This window comes from Sinohyriopsis cumingii, chromosome 16 (assembly GCF_028554795.1).
Source record: "Sinohyriopsis cumingii isolate HCF-2022 chromosome 16, ASM2855479v2, whole genome shotgun sequence".
Classification (NCBI taxonomy): Eukaryota; Metazoa; Mollusca; class Bivalvia; order Unionida; family Unionidae; genus Sinohyriopsis; species Sinohyriopsis cumingii.
In genome coordinates, this window is record NC_142976.1 from 30,804,184 (window position 1) to 30,812,933 (window position 8,750).

Here is an 8,750-nt window from a genome sequence, read left to right on the forward strand (position 1 = left end):
AAATGTAGGTTATATTGAGGAAATTCCATATTAGGAAAAAGATCCACTTATTGAATTCATTTATGAAAGTACATGACCGTATATACGTGACCATATTTACCTTGATAGCTGCTTTGAAACGTCTTTCGTTGATCCTGGAACACATTTGCCTGCTTTGTCTACTTTGTTAAATCTAGAATAATAGGGTGTGAAGGAAAACATTTTACATTGTTTCAGTAACATTTTTCGAAAAATCAAAAGATAGGGAGAAAGTGAGAAAGAATGTTAAAGAATGATTTTGTAAAACACAAGCTAATGCCATCTTTTTCTAAATCAGCTTTTTTGTTAAGCATTCGTTTATTCAAGAAATATTTTGTCAAAAAAGTTATAATCAAGGTTCCAGTTTCTATGCTATTTATTCAGGAATTATGCATGGTACATTGCGTTTCTTAAGAATCAGAACAGTATAAATTCTGAGACTTCTAGCTCTGCACACATCATGTTTTCTATTTGATGAATCTATCTAAAGTATACCATTTTGTCATGTATATGCTATTATAATTTCAGGTTTGAAGTATACTTCGTTTTTAAAAGAAAAAGAGAATGACAGGTGATCTCATTAAAAGTCTGTTCCTATCATTTGGATAAGAAAGGAACGCATTACAAGTGTGTCTGAAAAGGTAAAACAATTTTTCTTTGTAACAAATAATTTTTGTCTGATGAAACCAGCCAATATCAAGCCTGGGGTAGTACATGCAATTGTAATGTTGTGTTGTCTTTGAAGTCATTCATTAAAGAGACAATGATGCCATTGTAATCATTGAACTTCTAGTATGTTTCATCAAGTTTCAGTTGGAAATAATTGCCATTATTAATTAAATTGATCAACTTTGCTAGAATCAGAACTCGTATCTAAATGTTTACATTATATAGATATGAGTCATTGACCATATTATCCACAACCTAGTTTTCGGCCACATGCTGTCAGATGTAAAATAAGCTTAGTAACTGGAAAATTAAGTTTATTTAGATCTATATCTTATTTTGTATTTTTGTTGACTTTTAAACATGTTATAGGCATAAAAGAACACGCAAACCAAGGAGAGAATGTGATTGGTGCATTATGTAATAGATGTTATTTATGTCAAGGTTAACAAACTTATGAGTTTGTTAATTATATGGTTATATTCCATACAATTATCAATTAATGATTGACTTTTTGTATATTCTATTTACAATATTACTTGGAGATTTTATTGTCTCTTCGCTTCAACATGTCGCTATAGTATCTCTGACATAAATTCTGCCCACCATAATGGTTGACAACAGAGGAGACAGGGTGGAACTTCCTTGCAAAGTATTTGAATCGTATTGCCATGTACCAATCGGGGCAAGCTCCAAAGATCCGTTGATGGATAGTAAAACTTGTGGGTTTACATACGGTGTAGAGAAATTGCCATGGAGTTTGAAATGGTTAAATCTTGTGTTAGCGTCAAAATTTAATTTTCCACAGCTTTCTTGTGTGGATGACGCACATCGTAGTAGCATGCATACTTGCAAATAATATGGGCCACGATATTTATGTATTCCGTTAAAAACTCCGAGAGCATACATTTCTGCACTATATTGTCTTTCATACTCCAGATAGCAGCATAAACCCTGTTGACACACCTGTTCGGTACCGTTTTCTGCACCGATGATTACAAAATTATGCCAGTCACGGAAACTGGTAGATTTGAACTCATTTGATGTTATACGATGATTTTCTCTTATTCCTGGGGATAGTGGATGGTGTTCGTTTGAAGTAGTTGAACCTACTGTAGGACGTATCACAGGAACGTCAGCGACCAGTAATTTTCCGTCATCCTGTGTTCTACTGTAGTAAAAACTTTTTGGTCCAATCGGCGTGTAAATGCCACTACCCTGAAATCTTTCTTGTGGTCGGTGAAGATTTGCAGCCAAGAAATTTACTTTATTTGCGACAGCAAAGGATGAATGGTACCCTATTGCAGAGAAGAATGGCAAAGCGTCCATCCATGCCGTGGGAAAAGCAATATCAGTAATGTTATGCTCCTGAAGAAGTGGAATGGCTGGTTCATGAAAAAGTATATCAAAGCAGGTAAATAAACCAAAGCGACCAAAATCAGTATCAAAGTAGATGTACTCGGGATTGACAGGCGCATCATACTGGCATTCGTAATAAAGATTTTGTTTATGATACCTAGCAATAAGCTTTCCCGATCTATCAAAAGCAATGTCTGTATTGTATTGATACTGGCCATCTGGTGGACAGTTAGGGTCATCTTTTACACAAGGCTGTGCGTCTCCTATGTTCGCCACTAAATAAATAGAATGTCTCTTTGCTAGGCAACTTAGAAATACTTGAACATCTGAGTCATTATACCTTCCGGGTTCGTCGCACGGTGTCCAGCTTTCAGACTTGGGATCAGGGATATATTCGAGATACGGGGCGACAGTATATCTACTTTTAAATTTGTATCCATGTATTCCATCTTCAGGGAAGACAAGAATATCAGCACCCTGGAAAAGAATATATTATTATGTATTTGAAATTTGGACACCAAACCTGGATCAGATCTTAGAATCGAGCTATAATGTCTACTAACAGATGTTGTTGTATGTTATCTGATATGACAGATCAGAGAAATTTAAATAAAATGAGAAGATCGCATTATTATGTAAATTCAAAGGAAAATTAGCTTAGTCTATTTAAATAGGTCATTATGAAATTCATTATATGTTTGGTTTGTTGTTGCATTGCACAGCTACACACATAGGCTATTTGGTGCAAAGGAGGGACGCCGAGTGATCGAGTGGTCTAAAGAGCTCACCGTTACGGATCACTGGCATCTCACCTCTGTCTTCATGGCTTGGGTCCCGGGTTCGGCCAATGTGGGTATGTGAGAAAGCTTGACAGTAGCTTCTCGTGGGTCGGTGGTTCTTTTCGCTGTTTTCTCGGATTCTTCCTCCACCATTTGTATTGGACGCCATGTTTGGCCTATCTTGTGCTGAAAAATAGCATTAAATTTACAACAACAACAACAACAAAGGACAATCGAGAGCTATATATGTTTTAGACAAAGGGCATTCAACGTCAACTGATGAGCGGATGATCCGATGGTAGGTTTTGAACCTGCATACTTTCTATCATGTATCCGGTACACTAATCAATGAGCCACTGTGGATCTTACTTCTAATTACCTATTATGACATACAGGATATGTTTCAAGTTACCTAGGCTGCACAATGAATGTTGTATTTATTAAAGATTGACAAGCAGTTTACTAAAGCCGGAGCAAATTGATTGCATTTTATAAGATATAGATTTGTTTTCCAATAATTTGATATTTTGGAACATATGTTGAAAGAATTAAAGTTAAGCAATATCGAGAAGAATGTGTTTGTAAAACACATCTCAAAATACTTACCATCTCCACCCCAAAGGTCGTGCCCCTTGGGAGAATGTCTGAGGGGAAGAACTACCTTAAAGACCAAAGTTAGTTGTGAGCATGCATTTTTCTCTCCATACAACAACTTATGTACATGGGTATATGGTTGGCATCTCAGTAGTTTGCAAGTTCTGACTCAGATAATTATTCCCGTAGGGAGAGTGCATGTGTGTGTGTATATATCATCATCATCATCATTGGCGACTCAGTCTCGAAAGACCATGCGAATTGCGACCTTGGGGTGTTGTTTGTCTCTGTTGGCATCGTCTGTTGTGGCTGTGCAATCCTATACGTGAGTGACAGTCCCTATTGCAGTTGGTGCAGACATACTGGGAAGTATGTATTACTGTGGTTGCTGCCGCTTTCTTCTTTCTCTTACGTTTCTCTGTCACCAACTGGCCTCTCCTCGCATCAGCGACTTATATGCCATTGTTTACCGTTAGTCTCCAGGTGTATGGGTCCTCGGCCAGCTCTTCCCAGCCATCGGGTGAAACATTGCATGTCTTCATGTCCCTCTTGCATACATCCTTGAAACGGAGTGAGGGGCGTCCGACTCTTCTCATGAAAGTGGCCAGTTGTCCATATAGTATGTCCTTTGGCAGCCTTCCATCCTCCATGCGTCGGACGTGCCCTAACCATCGAAGGCGGCGTTTGCTCAGCAGGGAGTACATGCTGGGGGTACTTGCACGCTGCAGGATCTCGCTGTGTGCAACACGGTCTTTCCAGCTGATTTTCAGGATGCGTTTTAGGCACCGTATATGGAAGGAGTTGAGCCGGCGTTCTTGCCTCATGTAGGTACTCCAGGTTTCACTTCCATATAGAAGGGTGCTGAGAACGCAGGGCTGGTAGACTCGGACCTTGGTGTGCTCTGTCAACGCCTTGTTTTCCCACACCCTTTTCGTTAATCGAGCCATGATGGTGTTTGCCTTTCTAAGCCTTCTGTCCGTCTCCATATCAGTCTAGAGAGTGTTGCTCATGGTTGACCCTAGGTAATTAAAGTTGTTGACTGCTTCCAGGGTGACACCGTTGATTTTCATGAAAGGGACAATGGAGGTATCTTGCACGCTGACATTTGTTTTTTCCAAGCTGATGGTGAGACCAAACTGCATGCAGGCATCAGCAAAACGGTATCCCAGTCTCTGGAGGGCTTCCTCAGTGTGGGTCACAAGACTTGCGTCATCTGCAAAAAGCATCTCCCAGATGAGCACAGCTCTCACTTTGATCTTTGAGCGCGGTCGTGCCAGGTTGAACAGCCTCCCGTCGGACCTGGTGTGTAGGTATATGCCATTGGTGGACGTGTCGAAGGCGTAGGACAGGAGCATGGAGAAGAAGAACCCAAAAAGTATTGGTGCAAGCACGCAGCCCTGCTTCACGCCGCTGTTAATTGGGAAGGAGGTTTAGGTGGATCCTTCATACAGGATTGTTCCCTTCATATCTGCATGGAAAGAGATTATCATGCTGAGGAGTTTTGGGGGGCAACCGATCTTACTCAGAAGTTCAAAAAGGCCCTTCCTGCTGACCAGGTCAAAGGCCTTGGTGAGGTCGATGAACATCATGTAGAGTGGTTGACCTTGCTCTCTGCTCTTCTCTTGGAGTTGTCGTAGGGAGAAGATCATGTCTGTCGTCGACCTGCCTGCTCTGAAGCCACACTGTGATTCCGGGTACACACGATCCGCTAGCAACCGCAGCCTTTACCAACGATACTCAAGAGCGAGATCCCTCTGTAATTATTACAGTCACTGCGGTCGCCCTTGTTTTTGTAAAGGGTCACAATGGTGGCATCGCGCATGTCTTGGGGAACTACTCCTTCCTCCCAGCAGAGCCAATGTAGCTGGTGCAGTGGTTTAATCAATGTTGGTTTTTCACGTTTGATGGCTTCGGGCGGGATGCTGTCACTACCTGGTGCTTTGTCGTTTGGAAGGTAGTCGATTGCTTTGCTGAGCTCCTCTAAGGTTGGCACTTTGTCGAGTTCTTCCATGGTGGGCAGATTCTTTATGCAGCTGAGAGCTGCATCGATGACTGATGTTTCTCGGGAGTATAGCTCTGAGTAGTGCTCTACCCATCTGGACATCTGTTGACCACGGTCTGTGATCTTCTCTCCCGTCAGTGATTTCAGTGGAGCGTCCCATTTCACTGTAGGGCCTAGAGCCTTCTTGATGCCACTGTACATACCTTGGATGTTTCCTGACTCGGCACTGCGCTGGATCCCTTCACACAGTTGTTGCCAGTAGTCGTTCGCACACTGTCTAGCAATGCGTTGGGTGTTACTTCGGGCCCTTCTGAGAGCAGCAAGCGTCCGTTCATTAGGTCATTTTTTGTAAGCTATGAAGGATTTTCGTTTCTCCTCGATTTGTGGTTCCATCCTTGATAGGTGTGCGCTGAACCAGTCCTGGCTGGGTCGTTCCTTCTTCCCAAACGTTGACATAGCTGTACTGTAGATAGCACCCTTCATGGCGTTCCACTTGGATGTAGCGTCGTGCTCCGGCAGTTCCTGTAGAGCATCGTCCAGGGCGGACACATACTCCTCCACCTTGGCAGGGACTGACATCTGCGCAGTGTTTATGCGAGGACGTTCTTTTGGTTTTGAGCGGTGTAGCGTGTGTGGCTGTAGTCGCACTCTTCTGCTCACGAGGGCATGGTCGGAGTCGCAGTCTGCACTGTGGTAGGTCCTGGTGGAGAGGACGCTGTTAAGGGCAGAGCGCCTGGTGATGACCAAGTCGAGGTGGTGCCAGTGATGAGATCTGGGGTGTTTCCATGACACTTTGTGTTGTGGCTTACACTTGAAGAAGGTGCTTGTGTCGCACAGGCCATGGTAGGTGCATAGCTCCAGCAGTCTCTGACCGTTTTCGTTGGTCTTTCCAGTGCCATGATGCCATGATATATATATATATATATATATATATATATATATATATATATATATATATATATATATATATATATATATATATATATATATATATATGAATATATATATATATATATATATGAATATATATATATATATATATATATATATATATATATATATATATATATATATATATATATATATATATATATATATATATATATATATATATATATATATATATATATATATATATATATATATATATATATATATATATATATATATACTAGTAGTAGTAGTTATAGTAGGTTGGCGCGCTTAGGATTGACCAGGACGCCAAAGGATGTTGCAGGTATAAATCGTTCTTACCATATGCAGATTTATAGTTATGGTGACAGGGTGTGAATCCCAATACTATAAAGGTTCTGATCCAGGCATTTGTCACGTAGTAGGGACAACTTCCGGGTCAATTATATTGATACATCTGTCTTTTAATGCCCAGGGATCAAAATGGACTAACGGTGCATAGTGAATTTAGAGACGTCGCGCATTTACGTGCCACTGCGCAGATACATACACACTGCATAACTCCGTCCCCAAGTTTATTTAATCACTAGAACAACAATTTGAAGGTCGAGATATGGATATGGTAGATAGCGGTGGATCTTGTTCAAAATAATAATATCGTGTTTTTGTCTTTTATTATAGGGTGTCTCCGCATGCATCTAAAACTTGAACCTCCCTATACTTTTCAAAACATTTATTCACTATATATCTTCCAGTGAGTTGTACAGTTGGGTCATAAACTAATATAGAAGTTACACTTAAGAGACTGCATTTATTAGTCATCGAACGCGTCAAAGATGCGTTTTGTTTTCGCAAAAGTTCAGTTCCTTTATCTACCCCAAATATTTAAAGAAATAGGTTCGATGTACACACAAAAATGTGCTCATGTTTTATTCCCAGCTGTAAGAATAAGTAAAATAACAAGATTATTCGTATAAATCTCATATATATTTATAATACAAAAAATAATGCTATGGTACAGGGTAGATAATTTTTAATTCGTAGTCAACAGAGATTCGAACCCAGGTCCGCGGGCAAACGGTACCCATCGATTTGAATGCACGTACCAGTCAATATTCAGTCACGACCATGCACAAATCACCTACAATAATGCATGACGACGTAGTAATTGATTATCATGTCTACACAGTCATTCCAGATTCCTATAAAAGAAATCAATGTACATATTATTAATTATAGAAAATTACAAATATACACCAAACGGAAAGTGCTATCCCTGGATTATTAACTAGAATGCTTGATACTACTGGGCAGAATTATTATTTAATACAAATATTAATATCATCCAGGTCAGCGAATTATATATATATATATATATATATATATATATATATATATATATATATATATATATATATATATATATATATATATATATATATATATTGAATTGCTACCAACCTGTTCCGCTGCTATAGAGGCCTGTGTCTCATAGACATGAAGATTGATCATCATATTGTGCAGAGCCTGATCCCTTGAAACATTTGCACCCGGATTAGGAGGTAGGATGACCGCATGCTCATAAACAGCAGCTCTATATGTTTGTCTGTCTGCTCTGATCAATGGAAAGAAGTGGCTCAAAGATACAACCCATGAATAAACGGCGTTAGTTATCAACATGATGACGGTGAGCGTTAAAGTAGTAAGGGGTAGAACACCTCCGCTGCTTATATAACCAGCAAGTAGGCCGTATATTGATCATGTTTGTTTTGTACAGAAACGCGATATACTTTAATCAACATCCTCTGTTTCAAGGACGTTATCACAAGTATGCACTCGTTCAAAGGCTCTTCTGCCCCAATTCAAAGTCTGGAAAAGAGTGATAAACTACCACAAAAATAGTTTTATCAGTATCATGAATTTCGTCCACCATAAATGTAGTTTGTTTCTTCTCTGGAAATGCTCACAGTATACATCGTCTTCACTTGCAATATCAAACGAAATAGAGATATGAAAATAAAGGAAAGAAAAAAAATCTAGAAACAACAAATGAACTACTATTTTATTTTTTTATCATCAACCACTTTAAGTCATTTCAAGAAAACAGAAATTATACTGTATTTGACTTATTATACTACATTTAAAAGTTATAGTGGAAATAGTGCATGTAGAAAGTGCCTAGTTCACTTTAAGTTTGAAAACGTGCCACATGATGCGTAAAAATCTCATTATAATCATTATAATGTTTCAAACACGGACACGATATTGAAGGCCGTATATTGATCATGTTTGTTTTGTACAGAAACGCGATATACTTTAATCAACATCCTCTGTTTCAAGGACGTTATCACAAGTATGCACTCGTTCAAAGGCTCTTCTGCCCCAATTCAAAGTCTGGAAAAGAGTGATAAACTACCACA

The 8,750-nt window shown here is 39.4% G+C and overlaps 1 pseudogene; it reads right to left on the bottom strand.

Annotated features, from left to right (window-relative positions):
- Nucleotides 1-302: 302 nt before the first annotated feature.
- On the bottom strand, nucleotides 303-2,526 carry LOC149780144 (pantetheinase pseudogene; annotated as a pseudogene).
- Nucleotides 2,527-8,750: the final 6,224 nt, after the last annotated feature.